Source organism: Phyllobates terribilis, unplaced genomic scaffold (assembly GCF_046119375.1).
Source record: "Phyllobates terribilis strain yellow unplaced genomic scaffold, ASM4611937v1 Scaffold_8__6_contigs__length_399053987, whole genome shotgun sequence".
Lineage (NCBI taxonomy): Eukaryota > Metazoa > Chordata > Amphibia > Anura > Dendrobatidae > Phyllobates > Phyllobates terribilis.
In genome coordinates this window covers 166,438,234-166,463,413 of record NW_027362768.1, presented here as the reverse complement: position 1 = coordinate 166,463,413, position 25,180 = coordinate 166,438,234, and positions in this window count along the sequence as shown.

Genomic DNA, 25,180 nt, shown 5'->3' with positions numbered 1-25,180 from the left:
ATCAGACACAAATATATGTGTTTAAAAGATTCTGGTGTAGGCCAGATAACTATAACTGTGGTTTTGCAGTTCCACGGTTCAAATCTCTGTATTATCCACCTTTTTGCCTTTTTTACATAAAAAATAAAAAAATTGAGTGTCTCGCTCAGTGTTCAGACACAAATATATCTGTTTAAAAGATTCTGGTGTAGGCCAGAGAAATAGAACTGTGGTTTTCCTCTTCCACGGTTCTAATCTCCTTTTTATTACCCTTTTTCCATTGATAGTGCGAAGCTATTTTACTTCATTTACAATGGGCAAGACGCGTGGCAAGGGACGTGGAACTGGACGTTCTGGTGATGGTGAGTGTAGAGGACGGGGCCGTGGCCAAGGTGAAAATGTGCTACAACCAACAGCCACATCTTCTCACTCCCACTTCTTGACCACATTACTAGGGAAGCACACTACAACACCAGTATTGCGAACTGATCAGTGTGAACAGGTTATTAATTGGATAGCAGATAATACTTCCAGTTACCTGGGCACCACCACCTCCGGTCTGTCTTCCACAAGGTCAAGTTTTAGTAGCCATGAGTCTCGAGCGCATATGACTCACCCCCTGGGCTGTGGGGCACCCGGAACCGGGCTTCAGTGCGATGATGGGGGTAGTAGAGGCAACCCGATCCCGTGGCTCAGGGTGGTCAGACCAAATGCTGTGGCAGTCTATTTGTAGAGTTATGAATGTCCGACTACGCCACGCGTGGATTGCGGTCAGGGATGACCGCCGCTGCAAGGCAGACCGCTGAGGCTGATGTTGGTGTGCAGCACAGGGGTCGGATAACTTCCCACGGGAAGAGTGTAGCCTCAGGGCAGCATTTGTGAATGCTTGGGGTGATAGTGCAGGCCACAATAATAAGAGTTCTGAGTCAGCTTCAAACAGTCCAGGGTCTTTATTGTAGGTGTTACTACTGACCCAACAGGAGTACCGGGCAGGAGTGGGCCTAGGTGTCTGAGGGCATTCGGGCGAGCCCCACTGGTCAGGGTGAGTGTGAAGGCCTACCGTTCTCTCTCTGCCCTTTGGGTTTTGTGACAGTACGGCTCCCAGCCGCAGATTACTGGCGTCTGTGTGGAGGATAAAAGGCTGGCCATAATCGGGGTAGGCCAGAATCTCATCCCCCGTGAGGGCCATCTTCAACTGGGGGAAGGACTCCTCTTCCGGCTTGTCCCACTTGAAGGGTGGCTTGTGACTTCTGGATTTAGACTGGCCTATCAGGAGGTCCTGCATTGGAGCTGCCATCTTTGTGAACCCGGGGATGAACCTTCAGTAGTAGCCTACCAACCCGAGGAATTGCCTCACTTCTTTGATGTTAGAGGGGCTTGGCCAGCTCTTGATGGCTGTAACTTTGTCGGGGTCGGAGGCTACTCCCTCAGCACTCACCACGTGTCCTAGGTACTGGACCGGTTTCAACAGGTGACACTTGAGGGCTTCACCTTCAGGCCATAGCCTGCCAGGGCTTCGAACACCTCTGCCAGGTGTTTTAGATGGTCCTCGTAGGTCTTCGAATAGACGATCACATCGTCCAGGTAAAGTAGGACCGTCTCGAAGTTTCGGTGCCCTAGACAGCATTTCATCAGCCTCTGGAAGGTCCCGGGCGCGTTGCAGAGCCCGAATGGAATACAGTTGAATTCGCTCAATCCCATCGGGGTGGTGAAGGCGGTCTTCTCCTTGTCAGCCTCTGCCACAGGAACCTGCCAGTACCCGCTAGTAAGGTCTAGAGATGAGCGGTGTTCTACTCGAACTGTTCGCCAATCTCAAATTCGAGCTGTTTTGGGCGGTGTTCGAGCCGTTCGGCGAACACAAACGATTTGAAAAAAATTTGGCTGTTCGAGGTTATGTTCGATAACTGTTCGTGCCCCAAAATCATAAATAGATTTTTTCTCAGTAATGCTGAAAATTAATGTTAATACGCAGTTTGAGTGTACAGCGGGGCGGGGGGAGGGGCAGGGGATGGATCTCTGCAGGAATAATGAAGGTCTCCATTTTTTTTCTCTTTCCCGCATTTACAGTGGGGAGGTGCAATCTGTCAGCCTAACAGCAGCGCACACACGGAGCGAAATGCTTTTTTTCACACAAGCAAGGGCACGTGTCATTGGCAGTGTATGTCACATGTCCTTGCCCTATAAGACCCAGCCATTTTCCCCGTCGCCACCATTTTCTCACTGCTGCAGCTGCGTGTCAGACGGCACCGCTGTTGCTGTGTGCGCTATACATTGTTCATTTCAAGCCAATTTTCGCACAAATCTACAGATAGCTTGGGAGTAGGGAAGAGTTGTGATTGCAGTCCTTTTAAGGACTAGGTTACAGCATTTCCTACGACTTTTATCAGGCAGGTCTGTGCTCTTAAATAGATAGGTTGGGAGTAAAGACTAATTGTAATTGCAGTCCTTTTCAGGACTAAGCTACATCAGTTCCTATCAGTTTTTGCCAGGTAGGTCTGTGCCAGTGCTGTGCAAGTTTTTTTCACAGCATTTGGCTAAATCTAGCAAAGCTAATCCTTTTTGGCCTATTGCAGAGTGTGTTAGTCAGTGGAGTAGCCTAACTGTGTTGCAAGCTACACCACCTGTGTATGGAATACCAATTTTTTTACTGCACCTAGTGAAGTGAAACCTTTTGGGCATAGCATCATTCTATTTGTCCATCTATACTGACCTCCATCAGGTTGCAAATTAAAAATAATTTTTTTCTGCATTTAGCTCTGAAAAAATATTTGGGCTTCTAGCAGTGTGTGGGACTTGTTCTATTAGTCCATCTATACTGACCTCCATCAGGTTGCAAATTGAATATAATTTTTTTCTGCATCTAGCTCTGAAAAAATATTTGGGCTTCTAGCAGTGTGTGGGACTTGGTCTATTAGTCCATCTGTACTGACCTCCATCAGGTTGCAAAGTGAAGATAATTTTTTTCTGCATCTAGCTCTGAAAAAAAAAATGGGCTTCTAGCAGTGTGTGGGACTTTGTCTATTAGTCCATCTATACTGACCTCCATCAGGTTGCAAATTAAAAATATTTTTTTTCTGCATCTAGCTCTGAAAAAATATTTGGGCTTCTAGCAGTGTGTGGGACTTGGTCTATTAGTCCATCTATACTGACCTCCATCAGGTTGCAAATTAAAAAATATTTTTTCTGCATCTAGCTCTGAAAAAAAATGTGGGCTTCTAGCAGTGTGTGGGACTTGGTCTATTAGTCCATCTATACTGATCTCCATCAGGTTGCAAGTTGAATATAATTTTTTTCTGCATCTAGCTCTGAAAAAAAATTTGGGCTTCTAGCAGTGAGTGGGACTTGGTCTATTAGTCCATCTATACTGACCTCCATCAGGTTGCAAATTAAAAATATTTTTTTTCTGCATCTAGCTCTGAAAACATATTTGGGCTTCTAGCAGTGTGTGGGACTTGTTCTATTAGTCCATCTATACTGACCTCCATCAGGTTGCAAATTGAATATAATTTTTTTCTGCATCTAGCTCTGAAAAAAGATTTGGGCTTCTAGCAGTGTGTGGGACTTGTTCTATTAGTCCATCTATACTGACCTCCATCAGGTTGCAAATTGAATATAATTTTTTTCTGCATCTAGCTCTGAAAAAATATTTGGGCTTCTAGCAGTGTGTGGAACTTGTTCTATTAGTCCATCTGTACTGACCTCAATCAGGTTGCAAATTCAATATCATTTTTATCTGCATCTAACCCAGCCAATACTTTTGGCCTAATACCACAGTTTGGCCACTCAGCTCTGCTCGGTTCCCATCCATTGTTTTTTTGTGCAAACAACTCCAGAGTTGTGAATTAGTTAACCACCAAAATGAGTGGAAAAAGGCCTGCTGCTGGTGGAAAGGGGAATAGGCGTGTTGGGAAGGGGAAAAAAGTTTGTGTCCGTGGGGTAGGTGTTAAAGCAACAGTAACATCTGCAGAAGAAAGACCATCTTCCAGCAAGTTAAAATGTCTACTTCTTTTAGCGGACAATGCGATAATATCCCTTTCTTACGGCCATGCCAATCGCTAGAAATTCCAGATGAGGCACAAAAACAGCAGGTGCTTCAACGGATATCAAGTGCTCCTTTAACTGGGCTCTCCTCCACCTCAACTTCAACATCACAAATACTCCAGTCCTCAGAGGTGTCACCCCAATCGCACTTGCTTCCTCACAGCTCCCAACTCTCCAGCTGCCCATCTGAGTATGGGGTAGAACAAATGGTTGAGTCTGCAGAGCTGTTTACTCATACTATAGCCTGGGAATCAGAGGTCTGCTCCAGAGCTTCTGTGAATCCAGACGAGGAAACGATCTGCACTGATGCCCAGAATCTTTATGAGTCGGATCCAGGACCAGATGCAGAAGGTTCTGACCATAATGTAGACCCTCATTCCCAAACTGTAACTCCTGTTGGTGGAGACAATGAGGAAGACGATGATGAGACTCAAATACCTGATTGGAGCGACAACTTTAGTTTTTTGTCAGGGCAGGAACAGGTTGGCTCTGAGGACGACTGGTGTGATAACACACAGGGTGATGATGATGAGGTTGGAGGTCCCACTTACTGTCAACCCACAGTCAGCCAAGAGATGAGGTCAGCAGAGGAGGTGGAGGAGGATGCTAGTGACGACGAGGTCAGGTTGCGCCTTCCTGGACAGAGACGTAGTACTGGAAGCACGTCAACAACTGCATCCTCAAACACAACTCTGCCTCTGACCACAAGTTGTGGTGGCTCTTCAGGTCGCATGGGTGCTAAGCCTTGCATAGCCTGGGCATTTTTTCAGATCGATAAAGATGACCCAACCCGTGTTATCTGTAACATTTGTCAGCAAAAGCTAAGTAGAGGCCAAAAAATACATAGTTTGAGTACTTCATGCATGAACCGGCACATGGACATGAAGCATAAGTTGCAGTGGGAAGCTCACTGTGCTACAATGCGGCCTAGCCGGCCGGGCCAACCACTGTCTGCCACATCTTGTGCATCCGCGGCCTCTTCATCCTCTGTGACTGGGGGGACAGCAGTCACACCTGTTTTGGGACACAGACCTGCCACCTCTTTACCCGCAACAGCCAGCCTGATTGGCAGGTCATCATTTTCTTTGGAGGTGGTAACTAGTGTTGAGCCACCCCCGTAGTGTTCGGGTTCGGTTCGGTTCGTGGAACACCGGGATGTTCGAGGAACTGTTCGTCGAACTGTTCGTCGAACACCTTAGAACACCGTCGAACACCGTTAAAACCAATGGCAGGCAAACAAAAACACATAGAAACACATAGAAAACACCTGCAAAGGTGTCCAAAAGCTGACAAACTGCTCAGAAGACACTCTCTTTAAAAAAGCCGGCCGGCAATTCAGCAGCGGCATACACCGGTACCCGACAATTTAGACAAGAAGGAATAGAGCATCACACATAGATTAGATAGATAGAAACATGTCAGTCACACATATAAGAAGCACAGTGACAGTGTTGCTTACTGCACTTGTCATTTAGTGTAAAGGATTTATTAAAAAAAAATATTAGTGTTTTCATGCACCGTCTCTTTAAAAAAGCCGGCCGGCAATTCAGCATCTGTACCCGACAATTTAGAACAGAAAGAATAGAGCTTCACACATAGATTAGATAGATAGAAACATGTCAGTCACATATATAATAAGTACAGTGATAGTGTTGCTTACTGTACTTGTCATTTAGTGTAAAGGATTTATTTAAAAAAATAATAGTGTTTTCATGCACTGTCTCTTTAAAAAAGCCGGCCGGCAATTCAGCAGCGGTACCCGACAATTTAGAACAGAAAGATAGAGCATCACACATAGATTAGATAGATAGAAACATGTCAGTCACATATATATGAAGTACAGTGATAGTGTTGGTTACTGTACTTGTCATTTAGTATTAAAATAAAGGATTTATTATTAAAAAAATTGGCGTGGGGTTCCCCTTAATTTTAGGCTCTAGCGGAGGTTAAGCAGACGGCTGGGGCAGATGTTTGAAGCCTGGGAAGGGGGTAATACCCACGGAGCTTCCCAGGCTACTAATATCAGCCCCCAGCTGAATACATAGCCTTTACTAGCTATTAAAATGGGGGACCCCCCAAAAAAAATGACGTGGGGTCCCCCCTAATTTAATAGCTAGCAAAGGCTAGGCAGACAGCTGGGGGCTGATATTAATAGCCCAGGAAGGGAGCCATGAATATTGGCCCCCTCCCAGGCTAGAAACACCAGCCGTCAGCCGCCCCAGAAATGGCGCATTCATAGGATGCGCCAATTCTGGCACTTAGCCTCGCTCTTCCACGCTGCCCTGGTGCGGTGGCAGGGGGTAATAGGGTTGGGGTTGATGTCAGCTTATAATGCCAGCTGACATCAAGCCCAGGTTAGTAATGGAGAGGCGTCTATAAGACACCCCCATTACTAACCCCATAGTCAAAGTTAAAAAAAACACAAACACCCAGAATAAAGTCCTTTAATTGAAATAAAGACACAATCCTTTATTGTTCTAAATTAAACCATACTTACCATCACACCCATTCCAGCTGAAGCCAACGATCTCCTGCAATAAAAGAAAAATAATAAAGCAACCTCATCCTTACCTTTCCATGGTTCCCACGACAGCTTCAGCTCTGCTACATCGAGATGACAGGCTGGACCGCAGCAGAACGCTGCCATCCAGCCTGTCATCCCGCAGACACTGAGAAGCGCAGGCTTGCTTGCGCTGCTCAGCGTCTCTCTGTGACGACATCCAGATGAGCCGAGTTCATGTCCAATGAACTCGGCTCACCTCATGCACGTCACTGACAGCGTGGGAAAATTCTCACGCTGAAGCGCTGATTGCAGGAGAATTTTCCCACGCTGTCAGTGACGTGCAGGAGGTGAGCTGAGTTCATTGGACATGAGCTCACCTCATGCACATCACTGACAGCGTGGGAGAATTCTCCTGCACTCAGCACTTCAGCGTGAGAATTTTCCCACGCTGTCAGTGACGTGCATGAGGTGAGCCGAGTTCATTGGACATGACCTCGGCTCATCTGGATGCCGTCACAGCGAGACAGTGAGGAGCGCAAGCATGCCTGCGCTTCTCAGTGTCTGCGGGATGACAGACTGGATGGCAGCGTTCTGCTGCGGTCCAGCCAGTCATCTCGATGTAGCAGAGCTGAAGCTGTCGTGGGAACCATGGAAAGGTAAGGATGAGGTTGGTTTATTATTTTTCTTTTATTGCAGGAGATCGTTGGCTTCAGCTGGAATGGGTGTGATGGTAAGTATGGTTTAATTTAGAACAATAAAGAATTGTGTCTTTATTTCAATTAAAGGACTTTATTCTGGGTGTTGTGTTTTTTTTAAATACTTTACTAGAAATTCATGGCGGTCATGTCTAATACTGGCGTGACCCCATGAATTTTGGGCTTGGGGCCAGCTGATAATACCAAGCTGGCCCTAACCCCTTTATTACCCAGTGAGCCACCGCACCAGGGCCCTGGATGAGTTGGGTACAGCGCCAGAAGATGGCGCTTCTATGAACGCGCCATTTTCCGGGGTGGCTGCGGACTGCAATTTGTAGCGGGGGGGGCCCAGAAAGCTTGGGCCTCCCTGCGCTGCAGATTCCAGCCCCCAGCTGCCTAGTTGTACCTGGCTGGACACAAAAATAGGGCGAAGCCCCACGTACTTTTTTTTTAATTATTTCATGAAATTCATGAAATAATTAAGAAAAAAAGGCCTTCCCTATATTGTTGTGTCCGGCCAGGTACAAATAGGCAGCTGGTGGTTGGGGGCAGCCCGTTCCTGCCTGCTGTACCTGGCTGGACACAAATATAGTGCGAAGCCCCACTTCAATTTTTTTTAATTATTTCATGAAATTCATGAAATAATTAAGAAAAAAAGGGCTTCCCTATATTGTTGTGTCCGGCCAGGTACAAATAGGCAGCTGGTGGATGGGGGCAGCCCGTTCCTGCCTGCTGTACCTGGCTGGACACAAATATAGTGCGAAGCCCCACTTCAATTTTTTTAAATTATTTCAGGAAATTCATGAAATAATTTAAAAAAAATTGACGTGGGGCTTCGCACTATATTTGTGTCCAGCCAGGTACAGCAGGCAGGAACGGGCTGCCCCCAACCACCAGCTGCCTATTTGTACCTGGCCGGACACAACAATATAGGGAAGCCCTTTTTTTCTTAATTATTTCATGAAATAATTTAAAGAAAATTGACGTGGGGCTTCGCCCTGTTTTTGTGTCCAGCCAGGTACAACTAGGCAGCTGGGGGCTGGAATCCGCAGCGCAGGGAGGCCCAAGCTTTCTGGGCCACCCCCGCTGCAAATTGCAGTCCGCAGCCACCCCGGAAAATGGCGCGTTCATAGAAGCGCCATCTTCTGGCGCTGTACCCAACTCATCCAGGGCCCTGATGCGGTGGCTCACTGGGTAATAAAGGGGTTAGGGCCAGCTTGGCATTATCAGCTGGCCCTAAGCCCGAAATTCATGGGGTCACGCCAATATTAGACATGACCACCATGAATTTCTAGTAAAGTATTTAAAAAAAACACAACACCCAGAAAAAAGTCCTTTAATTGAAATAAACACACAATTCTTTATTGTTCTAAATTAAACCATACTTACCATCACGCCCATTCCAGCTGAAGCCAACGATCTCCTGAAATAAAAGAAAAATAATAAAGCAACATCATCCTTACCTTTCCATGGTTCCCATGACAGCTTCAGCTCTGCTACATCGAGATGACAGGCTGGACCGCAGCAGAACGCTGCCATCCAGCCTCTCATCCCGCAGACACTGAGAAGCGCAGGCTTGCTTGCGCTCCACAGTGTCTCTCTGTGAGGGCATCCAGATGAGCCGAGTTAATGTCCAATGAACTCGGCTCACCTCATGCACGTCACTGACAGCGTGGGAAAATTCTCCTGCACTCAGTGCTTCAGCGTGGGAGAATTCTCACACTGAAGCGCTGAGTGCAGGAGAATTCTCCCACGCTGTCAGTGACGTGCAGGAGGTGAGCTGAGTTCATTGGACATGAGCTCACCTTATGCACGTCACTGACAGCGTGGGAAAATTCTCCTGCACTCAGCGCTTCAGCGTGGGAGAATTCTCACGCTGAAGCGCTGAGTGCAGGAGAATTCTCCCACGCTGTCAGTGACGTGCAGGAGGTGAGCTGAGTTCATTGGACATGAGCTCACCTTATGCACGTCACTGACAGCGTGGGAGAATTCTCCTGCACTCACCGCTTCAGCGTGAGAACTTTCCCACGCTGTCAGTGACGTGCATGAGGTGAGCCGAGTTCATTGGACATGAACTCGGCTCATCTGGATGTCGTCACAGAGAGACGCTGAGCAGCGAAAGCAAGCCTGCGCTTCTCAGTGTCTGCGGGATGACAGGCTGGATGGCAGCGTTCTGCTGCGGTCCAGCCTGTCATCTCGATGTAGCAGAGCTGAAGCTGTCGTGGGAACCATGGAAAGGTAAGGATGAGGTTGCTTTATTATTTTTCTTTTATTGCAGGAGATCGTTGGCTTCAGCTGGAATGGGCGTGACGATAAGAATGGTTTAATTTAGAACAATAAAGGATTGTGTCTTTATTTCAATTAAAGGACTTTATTCTGGGTGTTTGTGTTTTTTTTAACTTTGACTATGGGGTTAGTAATGGGGGTGTCTTATAGACGCCTCTCCATTACTAACCTGGGCTTGATGTCAGCTGGCATTATAAGCTGACATCAACCCCAACCCTATTACCCCCTGCCACCGCACCAGGGCAGCGTGGAAGAGCGAGGCTAAGTGCCAGAATTGGCGCATCCTATGAATGCGCCATTTCTGGGGCGGCTGACGGCTGGTGTTTCTAGCCTGGGAGGGGGCCAATATTCATGGCTCCCTTCCTGGGCTATTAATATCAGCCCCCAGCTGTCTGCCTAGCCTTTGCTAGCTATTAAATTAGGGGGGACCCCACGTCATTTTTTTTGGGGTGTCCCCCATTTTAATAGCTAGTAAAGGCTATGTATTCAGCTGGGGGCTGATATTAGTAGCCTGGGAAGCTCCGTGGGTATTACCCCCTTCCCAGGCTTCAAACATCTGCCCCAGCTGTCTGCTTAACCTCCGCTAGAGACTAAAATTAAGGGGAACCCCACGCCAATTTTTTTAATAATAAATCCTTTATTTTAATACTAAATGACAAGTACAGTAACCAACACTATCACTGTACTTCATATATATGTGACTGACATGTTTCTATCTATCTAATCTATGTGTGAAGCTCTATTCTGTCTGTTATAAATTGTCGGGTACCGCTGCTGAATTGCCGGCCGGCTTTTTTAAAGAGACAGTGCATGAAAACACTATTATTTTTTTGATAAATCCTTTACGCTAAATGACAAGTACAGTAAGCAGCACTTTCACTGTACTTCGTATATATGTGGCTGACATGTTTATATCTATCTAATCTATGTGTGAAGCTCTATTCTTTCGGTTCTAAATTGTCGGGTACAGGTGTATGCCGCTGCTGAATTGCCGGCTTTTCATGTTTCACTGTTGGCACTGTTCCCATCGATTTGGGCAATCACTGTAATGCCACAACCACCATGGCTGTGACATTACAGTGAGTGGCAGACAATCCCTGCATGATTGGTGCTCTAAATAGCGCCAGACATGCAGGACACGCTTTTGGTGCACGAACAGTTATCGAACATAACCTCGAACAGCCGAATTTTTCTCAAATTGTTCGTGTTCGCCGAACGGCTCGAACACCGCCCAAAACAGCTCGAATTTGAGATTGGCGAACAGTTCTAGTCGAACACCGCTCATCTCTAGTGGTAACACCAGCTGGTGTTGAGCGCTGTCCGACATCGATAGCACCACCTTTGGATCAAGGCAACCTAACATGTCCGCCTGCATCTTCCTCACAGACCGGCAGTTTGCCGGGGACACCCTTATCAACCCCGTCTAAGCACAACAGCCAGCCCTCGGTCCCTCAGATGTGGACAAGTAAAAGACCATTTCCTCCTAGACATGAGAAAGCTAAGAGGTTGAATTTCACCATCTGCAAGCTCTTGGCTACAGAAATGCTGCCTTTCAGCCTGGTGGACACAAAGGATTTTCGAGACCTTATGTCTGTCGCAGTGCCCCAGTACCAGATGCCCAGTCAGCACTACTTCTCAAAGAAAGGTGTGCCTGCTCTCCAACAGCATGTCGCACACAACATCACCGCTTCTTTGAGAAACTCTGTGTGTGACAGGGTGCATTGCACCACAGACACTTGGACGAGTAGGCATGGACAGGGCCGTTACATGTCGCTGACTGGACACTGGGTAACTATGGTGACAGCAGGACAAGGGGCTGCTGTCCAAGTCTTGCCGTCCCCACGAGTTGTGCGTCAATCCTCTTTATCTCAAAACTCCTCCACTGCTTCTGCCTCCTCAACCTCCTCTCGGTCCTCCACCTGCACCCAAAGCCTGTCTGGTCATGCCACAAGCTTTCTAACTGCGCAGAAGGGATCCTGCACACCTCCTTACTATGCTGGCAGTAGGGCTCAAAGTCATTAGGCGGTTTTTACTTTGAAATGTCTGTGAAATGTGAGTCACACAGCAGAAGAGTTGTGGTCAGCTCTGGAGAACCAATTTCATGAATGGTTGTCTCCACTGGACCTGAAACCAGGGAAGGCCGTGTGCGACAATGCTGCAAACCTGGGTGCGGCCCTTCGCCGGGACAATGTCACACACGTGCCTTGTATGGCTCACGTGTTGAACCTGGTTGTCCAGCAATTTTTAGCCCACTATCCCGGACTAGATGGCCTTATGCAGAGGGCACGGTCACTGTGTGCTCACTTCCGCCGTTCGCATCCCGCAGCTCAGTGACTTACATCTCTACAGAAGTCATTGGGCCTGCCACTTCACCGGCTAAAATGCGATGTGCCTACCTGGTGGAATTCAACTCTGCACATGTTGCAGCGACTGTGGCAGCACCGACAAGCCCTGGTGCAATACGTTCTGATGTATAGCCTGGGCCAACGAGATCCAGAGGTGTGGCAAATCACGCTGGAGGAGTGGTCTCAGATCAGGGACCTATGCACCCTTCTGCACAGTTTTGAAATGGCGACGAAGATGTTTACTGCTGACGATGCCATTATCAGCATGACTATTCCGGTGATTTACATGCTGGTGCACATGTTAAACAGAATTTGGAGTCAGGTGGTGGCACAAGTGGAGGTGGAGGAAGTAGAGGAGGAGGAGTTGTATGCGGAAGGGCTAACATCTGCAAGGTCCAGACGGTCGGCAGCACCAAGGCGGCAGGCATGTGAGGGTGGGGGAGATGGTTTTACCAGGGCGCATGGTAGCAGCCAAACTAGTGAGGAAGGTGCAGGAGCCCAGGAAGTAGTGGAGGACGAACTGATGGAAGATTCATCAGATGAGGGAGACCTTGATCACATTTCTGTTGTGCGAGGTTGGGGGGAGAGGACAGAGGAAGGAAGCATGATTGTTACCTCGCCACCAACACAACAGGGACTTGGTGCTCCTGGATGCGCAAGACACATGAGTGCCTTCTTGCTGCACTACCTGCAACATGACCCTCGAATTGTGAGAATTCGAAGTAATCCTGACTACTGGGTTGCCACACTGTTAGATCACCGGTACAAAAGTAAATTTGCAGAAATGATTCCTGCCATACAAAGGGTTGCACGCATGCAGGAGTATCAGCAGAGACTGTTGCAGAATCTTACATGTGCTTTTCCACAAAACACCAGTGGTGCACATAGTGAATCTCACAGTTCCAACTTGCCAACCGTGGGACCGTCGAGTGTTCAGCACTCAAACCGTAACAGAAACACAGTATCTGCTGGTAACATCAATTTTGCGGAATCATTTCACCACTTTTTTAGCCCATCCTTTGCAAGGCCACAGGAGACAAGAAGTCTGACACATAGTCAACGCCTAGAGCCGATGGTACAGGAATATCTCCAAGTAAACATTGAAGCCATGACTGTGTCACTGGACCCTTGCTCTTTTTGGGCTTCCAATCTGGATAAATGGCCGGAGCTCGCCACTTAAGCCTTGGAGATCTTGTCATGCCCCGCATCCAGCGTTCTGTCTGAACGTGTGTTCAGCGCTGCTGGTGGTGCTGACAGATAAGCGCACGCGGCTCTCCATTGATAATGTAGCCAGACTCACGTTCATAAAGATGAACAAATCATGGATCCGAAACGACTTTTCTACCCCTGTGTCATCCTGGGGAGAGTAAAAGCTTGATAATTGGTTAAAATCACCTCACCAACCGTTTTAAGCTTTCAAATTACTAATCACGTTTATCTGTATCTTGGCTGGAAAATAATTTGGGCTTTGTAGCAGTGTGCAGTAATGATTCTATTAGGCCATCTATACTAAGCTCCATCAGATTTAAAATTACTAATCATGTTTATCTGTATCTTGGCTGGAAAATAATTTGGGCTTTGTGGCAGTGTGCAGTACTGATTCTATTAGGCCATCTATACTAAGCTCCACCAGATATAAAATTACTAATCATGTTTATCTGTATCTTAGCTGGAAAATTATTTGGACTTTGTAGCAGTGTGCAGTACTGATTCTATTAGGCCATCTATACTAAGCTCCACCAGATTTAAAATTAATAATAATTTTTAGCTGCATCTAGCCCGGAAAATAATTTTGGGGCTCATAGATGCGCAACACACATGAGTGCCTTCTTGCTGCACTACCTGCAACATGACCCTCAGATTGTCAGAATTCGAAGTAATCCTGACTACTGGGTTGCCACACTCTTAGATCCCCCACACTCTTCGATCAACCTTTTCATTTTAATAAAGAACAAAAAAATGGTCATTTTTGAAATTATAAGCATTAGCAGGTTATTAGAAACTGAAATCAAACAGTTTTCAACTCAAAACTTTATTCTAGGTGATGTTACATTTGAACAAAGGACCCCTTGTTCGAAAGGAGCTTCTGAACTCTCTCGTTCATTGAATTTGTCAGGTTTTGGATGGTTTCTGCTTCAATTGTTTTGCATGAGGACAGAATACCCTCCCAGAGCTGTTGCTTAGATGTGAACTGCCTCCCTCCATCATAGACACTCCTTTTGATGATGCTCCAGAGATTCTGAATGGGGTTGAGGTCAGGGGAGCATGGGGGTCACACCATAAGTTTGTCCCCTTTTATGCCCATATCAGCCAGAGATGCAGATGTGTTATGTGCAGCATGAGACGGTGCATTATCATGCATGAAAATGATCTTGCTGTGGAATGTACGGTTCTTCTTCTTGAACCATAGCAGGAAGTGCTGTTTGAGAAACTCCACATACATTATGGAGTTCATCTTTACCCCTTCAGGGATCCTAAAGGGGCCGACAATCTCTCTCCCCATGATTCCAGCCCAAAACATTACTCCACCTCCTCCTTGTTGGCGCTGTAGCCGTGTTTGCGTGGGGTGTCCATCAACCAGCCATCCTCCACTCCATCCATCTGGACCATCGAGTGTTGCACGGCACTCATCCGTGAACAAAACAGTTTTGAAGTCAGTCTTCATGTATTGTTTGGCCCACTGGAGCCGTTTCTGCTTGTGTGCAGTGGATAGAGGAGGTCGACAGGATGGCGTACGCACAGCTGCAAACCTCTGAAGGACCCTGCATCTTGTTGTTCGGGGGACGTTGGAGGCACCAGCAGCTTCAAAAACTTGTCTGCTGCTATAACAAGGTTTTTTTGCCGCTGCTCTTTTAACCTGACGTAATTGCCTGTAGGAAAGAGTCCTCAATTTGCCCTTATCAGCACGCACACGTGTGTACTGTGAATCAGCTACATACGTCTTGATTGCCAAGACACTTCATCCTGATCATCGCACAATGTTGATTGTAGTCATGCCTTGACCTAAACACTCCACAATTTGTTGCTTCTCAGCAGCCGACACATCCTTTTTCTTTCCCACTTTGGCAGAAAATGTAGGCTGCTTAATAATGTGGGACAGCCTTCTTAAGTAGTCTTGTCTTTCATTGGACACACCTACCAAACTAATTAGCACAGGTGTCTGCAATTGCTTACAGTGATATAAAGAGCCCTGACACACATCACCATCAATGAGTTTAACTGACAAACAAACAAATTCTTCCCTTATCACTCCTAAACACTTTTTGCATAATAATTTGGAACACAGTGTACATGTGCTTTTCCACAAAACACCAGTGGTTCACGTAGTGAATCTTACAGTTCTAACTTGCCAACCGTGGTCTGTATGGAGTTGTTCAATAAAGGGCCCAAAAATTAAGATAACATAGACGGGAGAGGTCTCTATGAATAGGAATTCCTAAGTATTTGATACCCTGTGAGGGCCAAGCAAAGGGAAAGTTGGACTGGATGGAATCCTGTATGGATTTGGGGAGGGAGACATCGAGGGCCTCAGACTTCGCTGCATTGATTTTAAAATTTGACCATGTAACAAAGTGATCTATTTCAACCATAACAGCAAGGATGGATATATGTGATTGAGTGATATATACTAGGACATCATCAGCAAATGCAGAGCACTTGTACTCGGTGCCTCCCACCTCAATCCACCTAATATTGGGGTTATGGCGAATTGATGAGAGCAGGTGCTCCTTCACTAGGATGTATAAGAGAGGGGACAGAGGACATTCCTGCCTTGTCCCATTGGTGATTATGAAAGGTGATGAAAATGTTCTGACGCACCCCCTGGGCCTTGGGACACCCGGAGCCGGACCCTTTTTGGTGGATGCTGGTGGTTGTAGTCTCCGTGGCGGCGACCCGGTTCCGTGGCTCAGGGCGGTCAAACCAGTGGTGGAACTATTTATGTGGTTTTGATGTTTAAATGTTCGACTACGCCACCCGTGGATTGCGGTCAGAGTGAACCGCCGCTGCAGGGCAGACCGCTGAGGCTGGTGTTGTGGGTGCAGCAGAGCGTAGCATAACTCCCCACGGGAGGAGTATAGCCTCAGGGCAGTGTATGCGGAGGATGGGGGTGATGGTGCAGGGCAGCAGCAGTAACGACACGGAGTCAGTGATGCAGTCCAGGGCCTTTACTCACAGTTCTTATTATCCAGACCACTTCTGCAGGTAATGGCTGGCCACGTCGTACTGTGCTCACCAGGTGAGGGGCTCAGACAACTCCCAGATAACTTTGGAGCACTTCTTACCAACGCTTCTGTCCGGCTGCCTCGGGCCTCCTCTTGGTAAACTTGGCGCCAGTCTCCCTGACCCTATGTGGTGCCTTCCTAGCGGGTGTAGCGAGGGGCTGCGCCACATAAAATGTCACAGCCTCCGGTTTCTAGCTGAGGGTCATTTCCCGCCTCCACTAGTTTCGGGGATCGGTCTCCCCCTTTGGCCTGACCCCTCCACGCAGGTGGATTCGGGCGTGCGGTGGCGACTCGCCCGTCCGCACCCCTGGGATCCCTTCGTTCCTCATTCCAGGAGCCTTCTCCGCTCCTCTTCTTCCTTCTCCCTCTTCCAGGCCTGGGCCTCTGTTACTAGGCCCGCCTCTGGAGCAGAGCTCATGCAGAGCCCCTGCTCTCTGTCACTTCTGCTCAGACTTCTCTGCACTGAACTAAGATGGTGCCCACCTTTTATACTCTCTTCTCAATGCACCCAGGAACTGCTTCCTCCCTGCTCCTGCACTACAGGGTTCCCCTTCCTCGGTGTTCCCTCCCCCCACTCCAGCCAGGGACAGAGACTGTCGTGCCCATCTCAGGGGCATATTGGTCGCCCTGCCCCACGGCAATGTGGTGTAATGCATGCAGGTGTCGGGGTCCTGATCCACACTCCATCCTTACCTGAGAGTGAGATATCACACCTCTGAGTGAGGTGCAATACCTCTGTAGCAACCGAGCCCTCGGGGTGCTACAGTTCCATTTATCTTCAGCCTAGGTGACGTATTGCGATACAGGGCCGTGATTTTGGCTATAAAAGTGTCCCCTAGACCCCTACCACAACTTTTTAAGAGAATAATATATGGTGTGCGAGGAGACTCTATGGAATGCTTTCTCAGCATCCAACGAGAGTATCTAATTACAAATTTTTAACTGCATCTAGCCCAGGAAATACTTTGTGCCTAGTAGCAGTGTCTGCTGGTCAGCGGATTATCCCAGCTGTTAAGCAAGCTACACCACCTGTAGTTTGGACACTTAATTTTTTCAAAGGAAATACTTCGGGACCCCGGGATACTCAGTGAAGAGCATCAGGAGGAACCCCAAGGCATAGGGGCTGGGACTGGTGGTAGGACGCCTTGCGGTGGACCGCCGAGCTCGATCCTTATAAAAGCTTTTTAACTGCAGCAGCTTTAGTGGACGCTACTGGAATTACGCGGCTGCTGGCATGAGACTTGCCCTCCAATAGATCCTTGTAAAAGGATTTAAAGTGTATTCATTCAAATTAGAGAGACAATTTAAATTAAAATGCTTAGAGCTGCCTCCACCACAGGGGGGCTCGCTCGACCCACCAGCGGACAGGCACCAGTATTGGGAGAGGGGGGCTGGCCGTCAGGGTCCACCGCGGCTCTGGCACAAACCCGGCGACACGGAGGTGGCACGGGCAGGAACGGACTGGCCGTGTCGGCTTCTCACTTTTTGGATTTTAGAAGGGCATGACATGCCTATATCTGTGTCTCCCCCTCCTTTTACTCCTCCACCTCTTTTCTTTTCGCATGACTATATGTACTTGTCACTTTTCCATGTGTTAGTTGTGTCTTCTGAGCAGTTTGTCAGCTTTTGGACACCTTTGAAGGTGTTTGCTATGTGTTTCTATGTGTTTTTGTTTGCCTGCCATTGGTTTTAACGGTGTTCGAAGGTGTTCGACGAACAGTTCGACGAACAGTTCGGCGAACACAAGGGTGTTCGATGAACCGAACCGAACTCGAACACTACGGGGGTGTCTCAACACTAGTAAGGTCCAAAGTAGAGAAGAAGTTAGATGATTTTAGGGCTGCTAAAGACTCCTCTATCCTAGGTAACGGGTACGCGTCTTTATGGGTGATACGATTGATTTGTGTATAGTCCACGCACATTCTCATGGTACCATCTCTCTTTTTTACCAGAACCAAGGGGGCTGCCCAGGGGCTACAGCTATCTCTAATGACCCCAGCTTCTTTCATTTCTCTCAGCATGCCCTTTGCGTTCTGATAATGTGCAGGGGGTACAGGTCTGTGTCTCTCTTTTATTGGTGGGTGGCTCCCCATGGGGATGTGGTGTTGTACTCCCTTTACTCGGCCGAAGTCTAGCGGCTACTTACTAAAGATTCTCTCGTACTCCTGAACCACCCAGTAGACTCCTTGTTTTTGGTGCAGGGGAGTAGAGTCAGCACCCACATGGAGTTTCTGGCACCAGACCTCCTTGTGTTTCTGGGAGCCATTACCCTCCACCGGGGAAGATGGAGGCAAGGGTTCCACGACCCTGATAGCATTGTGTTCGACGGCAAACAAGTTGGCTAGTGTAGCATACCGGGGCAAGTGTACTTCCCTTTCCCCGATGTTTAAGATCCGGACGGGCACCCTTCCATGGCGGACATCAACCACCCCCCTGGCTGTCAAAATGGTGGGCCTGCTGTCTGAGTACACGGGTTCTACCATGGCTTGGTAGTCTCTCCCTCTTAACCCGATTGCAGTCCGACACCAGATCATCATTTCACTATTGGGAGACATGGCAATGGGGAACAGGTCGCTCATCCTCACGCTACCGATCTCACCACCAGACAGTTCTACCTGTTGCCGTCTCATCAGGGCTCTTATCTCTTTCTGGAGGACCCTCTGTTGGCTGGAGCTCGCATTCATCGCCACCTGCTGCAAAATCACAATTACTTCTGAAAGACAGTTTTCAATCACATTAGTACCCAAGGTTATTTTAGGGTGACTTTCACGACGGTCAATGTCCACAATGATCACTCCCTGTGCCGGCAGTTCCACCTTACCAATCTTGATGGTCATATCTCTGAACCCCACCTGCGGCACGGGTTGGCCATTGCTGGAGATGATGCTTAAGTCATCGTCTGGATAATGGTTTATATCCGCGTCACTCCAGTACCGCTTGAAAAGTATGTAGGGGATGGTAGTCACTTGGGACCCGGTGTCCAGCAGTGCACTCATGGGGATACCGTCCAGCACTACGGGTAAGACCGGGCGTCCCCCCACGTACTTATCACGCCAATTAGACGGGCCTGATGACCTTATGCCTGGGGGTTGGCCCTCTGCCCCAGGTCGGACCCATTTAAAGTACAGTACCTTGCTATGTGTCCTGGCTGATGGCAACAGCGGCAAATCGGCTGTCCATCCTCAGTGTAACAGTCGGCGGGCCTCCCTCTGAACGACGGGATCCTCCTCTGTCAACGCCACGGGACATCCTCCGGACTGGAAGCCAGCTTGATTCGTCTTGACGGTTCCACCTGCAACGACTGTACAGTCCTGGTCAGTGCAGCCACACTCTTTGTTAGCTCTTGGACCTGATGGTGCAGGTTTGCAGGCTGGGATGGATTTATGGCCTGTGCATTAGCCCCCACAAAGTCTGCGGGGTAGGGCGCCGCCCCCTGGTGGTAAGTGATGGCAGGGCGCCGGTAAGCTACAGTGCCACTTGGTGCGGGTTCTCGGAGCACCCGGATGGCCCTATCCTTGGACTGTGCAAAAGTCAAATCGGGGTTCTGTAGGGCCATGAGGCGCATCTGGGTTCTGTGGGCGCTGGACATCAGACCTTCTATGAACTGGTCAGTCAACAGTTTATCAGTGTCCTGCATGCTGCCAGGGTCAGCTTGCTTGATTGCTCCCAGAGCTTCTTGCAGGTTCAAGGCATAGTCTCTGATACTATCTTGGGCTTGCTGCTTACAGCCATAGAACCGCATTTTGATTTCTGCTGAGGTACGGGTATCAAATGTACTCCGCAGCCGGGTTAGAATGTCCTTTACAGTCCTTTTCTCCTCATCTGACCATGATTTCACTTCCCGCTGGGCTGCACCGGTTTGCTGCCCCATCAGAATGCTCACTTTCTGTTCTTCTGTCAGGGGATAAACTTTAAATAAACTGTGCAGTCTTTCTTTAAAGTCAGTTAACGTATGGGATTCCCCTGAGTGTTGGGGCAGTCAGGCTGCTCCGGGGATGTAGGGCATGGAGAACGGCATCACCGCTGCTGCAGCCACGCTGGTGGTAGAAGGTCCCTCCGCGTCCGTCATCTTCCTCCCCCCTAGTTAAGCGTGGCCTACCTTCCGTTGATCCTCTTCCATAGGCCGCGGCTCCGCTGGTGCTGCTCCGGGCGAGGACCTTGCGTCGCGTCCTGGTGACGTCAGCGTCGCTCTCTCTCCTTCCAGGACCTTGCGCAGCGTCGGTGCATAGGGCGGGGCTTCAGGTCTCGCGGGCTTTGGACGTCCACACCCCTCTTCTTCCGGCGCGGCGTCCCAAAGATGGCGCCCGATGGGGGGAACACGGCTGAGAATGGCGGGAAACGGCTGAAGATGGCGGGAAACGGCTCTGGATGGCGGGAAACTTCTTTTTCAGGTAAGTATGAAGTCTTTTTCAGGCACGCAATACCAGTTTGTGGCGGGTTGGTCACAATCCTGCCGACTATGCCAAAGCTGACTCGTCCCCTGGGCCGTGGGGCACCCGGAACCGGGCTTCGGTGCAATGTTGGGGGTAGTAGTGGCAACCCGATCCCGTGGCTCAGGGTGGTCAGACCAAATGCTGTGGCAGTCTATTTGTAGGGTTTTGAATGTCCGACTACGCCACCCGTGGATTGCGGTCAGGGTTGACCGCCGCTGCAAGGCAGACCGCTGAGGCTGATGTTGGTATGCAGCACAGGGATAGGATAACTCCCCACGGGAAGAGTGTAGCTTCAGGACAGTGTAATAGGATGCTGGGGGTGATGGTGCAGGCCGCAATAATAAGGGTTCAGAGTCTGCTTCAAACAGTCCAGGGTCTTTATTGTAGTTAGTACTAATGACCCAACAGGAGTACAGCGTAGGAATGGGCCTAGGTGTCTGAGAGCATTCGGGCGAGCCCCACTGGTCAGGGTGAGTGGGTAGGCCTACCGTTCTCTCTCTGCCCTTGCTGACTATCCCCCTTTTCGTGGTGTGATAGCCCACGTCCCTGAGCTGGCCGTGTACTACGCCCGTATGGCTTGTGACTCGGGCCTTAGGTACCTGTTGCTTCTCCATGTTGTACTGGTCCCCCTGTGTGGCGGAGCCTCCAGGCTTCTCAGGCCAAGGGACCAGAAATCCCTCGCGGGTTGGTTATCTGCTCCCGGGCTTGCAACCCTGACAGCCTCGGACCCCAGTGTCCGGTTGTGTAGTTCTCTCTCAGCCAGGACCGACTCTCGTCGCCTCTGTCCCTGGCTTACTGTTCCTCCTCTGCCTCCCGGACTCCTCAGCTGCTGCTGACCTGTCCCTTTCCTCTGGGAACCCTTCTGGATGCTTCAGAAGTGGGTCCTGGTCTCCCTAACCCTGCCCTCAGTTCCAGCTTTTATAGGGGCAGCCTGCTCCCCCTACTGGCCTGGGACAGTAGGTGCTGCATGCTAATGGTCCCTGACCAGGGAACCTCCTTCCTGCTCTCAGACACAGCCTTTAATAATTGTGGCATCCAGGCCTGGGGTGACACACATACTCCTCCTCACCCTGATGCTCCTTCCTCCCACCATGCCGAGTGTCGTCAGACAGCAACTGATCCCACACTTGGACACTCTGAAGAGTTGTTCACTGGTCCATTTCCATATTTGTGCCCCTCGCCTGCTCCGCTTGAAGTGGTGGAAGAGGAGATCCCATGTAGCGATGCCCAACTATTTGAACAGCCACGGCCAGAGGAAGTCGATGCTGGAAATTTGTCACAAGAGGTAGACGATGACGAGACACAATTGCCACAAAGTGAGGAGGAGGATCGTGGTGCGCAAGTGGAAGAGGAGGAGGTGGTGTATGATCTAGTAACTGACCCAACGTGGCAGGAGGACACGCAGAGCGAGGCCAGCAGCACACAGGGGGAGGGAGGCAGAGTACCCCAACAGGCAGGAAGAAGCAGTGAGGTGGCCACACACAGAAGGCGGGCAACAGTTCCCCGTAACACCAACACGAGGGACTTTGCCAGTACAACCGGTAGGTCTTCCAGAGTCTGGAATTTTTTTAAAGACTCTGCTGATAACCCCAAAAAGGCCATTTGTACCACCTGCCATGCCAGCATCAGCAGGGGTGACAAAACTACCAGCCAGACCACCACCAGCATGATCAGGCACATGTCAGCAAAGCACACGACTTTGTGGGGCGAACCCCAGGGTCCACGACCAGTGTCAGCGGGTGTCACCACGGCTTCTTCCGCTGTTGTGCATGTAAGAGAACCCCCTGTTGTGCCTTCAAGGCAATCCCCTGTCCATACTGCATGCAAAGATGCCCCCTCCTCTCAGTCTTCACTTGTTATGGCAGTTCAATTGTCCATATCCCAGACCTTTAAATGAAAGCGCAAATTCGCAGCCAACGCCCCACAGGCCACAGTCCTAAATTCGCACATTTCACAACTGCTTGCATTGGAAATGCTGCCTTTTAGGCTGGTGGAGACGGAATCCTTCCGCAACCTTATGGCGGTGGCTGTCCCTCTGTACTTGGTCCCCAGCAGACACTATTTTGCACGGTGTGCCATCCCCGCACTACACAAGCACGTGTCCCAAAAAATCTGCTGTGTCCTCAACAATGCAGTTACTGGGAGAGTCCACCTGACAACGGACACGTGGACAAGTGCTTGTGGCCAGGGACGGTACATCTCCCTGACGGCACACTGAGTAAACATAGTGGAAGCCGGGACCCAGACGGAACACATTCTCCCCACACCGAGGATTGCGGGCCCTATGTTAGTCAGAGTTGCCCCACAGTGTACAGCTCCTGCGCATCATCCTCCTCCTCCTCCTCATGTTCAGCCTCCATCTCAGATATCACCACATCAGTTACAAGCTGGAAGCACTGCAGTACTGCCTCAGCCAAGCGGCAACAGGCTGTGCTGAAACTCATAAGCTTAGGTGATAAACCTCACACTGCTTGTGAGTTGTGGACAGCTGTGAAAGAGCCGGCAGATCTGTGGCTGAGACCTCTGTACCTACATCCAGGCATGGTCATGTGTGACAATGGCAGTAACCTGGTGGCGGCTCTGAGGCGAGGCGAGATCACACACGTACCATGCCTGGCTCATGTGCTTAACCTCATGGTTCAGCAGTTTCTTAAATCGTACCCCGAGTTGCCAGATCTGCTCGTCAAAGTACACCGCCTGTCAGCTCATTTTCGGAAGTCGGCTACAGCTTCCGCCGCCCTTGCTGTGTTGCAGCAGCGTTTGCAGCTTCCGGCACACTGACTGGTGTGTGATGTCCCCACACTTTGGAACTCTACCCTCCACATGTTGCAAAGGATTTGTGAGCAGAAGAGAGTGGAGTACCAGCTGCAACAAGGCCGTCGATATTCAGGTTAGACTCCACACATAAGACCTCAGGATTGGACCTGGATGTCTGACATATATACCATCCTGACAAACTTTGAGGAGTCCACCAAGATGGTGAGTGGCGATGACGCCATCATTAGCGTTAGCATCCCACTTGTCTGTCTTTTGCAATGCTTTCCACAGAGAATTAAAGAGGAGGCATTGCAGCCAGAGTATGATGAGATTGATCAAGAAGCCGTAACGGGCGATTACACACAGCCCAGCCTCATCTCATCCAAACGTGCATTGGGGGACAATGAGGGAGAGGAGGAGGAGGAGAAGGAAAAACAGGAGCTGGTAACATGCGCTGTAGACGGTAGTAGCTGTACAACTGTCATACCGTCGGTTCAGCGTGGGTGGCCTGAGGACAGAGGGGTTGAGGAGGAGGAGGAGAGCATGGTCAGTCGTCATCTTGGTGAGGACACGGAAGTCTTGCCCGTTACCAGTCTGGCACGCATGGCTGACTTTATGTTACGCTGCCTTAACCGTGACCCTCGCGTTGTCAAAATGTTGGGTGACAGTCATTACTGGTTGGTGACACTTTGAGACCCCTGCTACAAGGAGAACTTTCAATCTCTTATTCCTGAGGTGGAGAGGTCTATAAAAATGGGGCAATACCAGTAGGCCCTTGCTGCAGAACTGTTAAAAAAAATTCCCATATGTACATGCTAGCAGCAGAGGTCACAGTTCGTTGACCAACCAAGGCATACAGCCGAGAGAGATGCAACTCCAATCCAGCAGAGGCAGGGGAACACTCTCAACATTCTGGGACAGTTTTCTGAGACCCGCCCAGCTTACAGGCCCTGAGGCGCGGGGTACTCTCACAAGGAGTGGAAAGTTTCAAAAAATGGTGAGGGAGTACCTTGACGACTGTACCAGCGCCCTCCGTGATTCCTCTGTGCCTTTTAATTATTGGGTATTCAAGCTGGACACTTGGAATGAACTCGCTCTGTATGCCTTGGAGGTCCTGGCCTTCCCTGCCACTAGCGTGTTTTTGGAGCGTGTTTTTAGTGCCGCTGGGGGAATTATAACTGATAAGCGCACTCGCCTGTCAACTGACAATGCTGACAAGCTGACCCTTATCAAAATGAACAAGGGCTGGATTGGGCCAGACTTCTCATCACCACCAAATGACAGCAGAGTAACATAAAGTCAAATCCACTGTGTTATTTCGGGAGGTGTATTCCCATGCACCACTTCACACCCACACATGGGTATACGCTTCCTCATTTTGGCTGTATTTTGCTCTTCTCCTTATCCTCAGCCTCCACCACCACTACCTCCAGGGTGACCGTGGTCCGTGTTGCCAGCATTGCAAGTTCCTCCGTCCTAATTTTTGGCAGCTTTTGCTTTGAAGGCAAAAGCAAAGACTATGGGAGACCCACTCCCCAATCATGGGAATAATGTGTTGAATATGCTGTACTACATGGCTCTTGTTTGCCAGCATTGCAAGTTCCTCCGTCCTAATTTTTGGCAGCTTTTGCTTGGAAGGCATAGGCAAAGACTATGGGAGACCCACTCCCCAATAATGGGAATAATGTTTTGAATATATTGTACTGCATGGCTCTTGTAAGGGGCATTAAAATAGTCTTGTTAAGCTACTGCGACCTGCACCACTCTGCCAAGGGGCATTGATATTGTCTTTTTATTCCACTGTGACCTCCATGTCTCTTCCAAGGGGCATTAAAACCGCCTTGTTAAGCTACTGCGACCTCCACCACTCTTCCAAGGGGCATTAAAACCGTCTTGTTAAGCTACTGCGACCTCCACC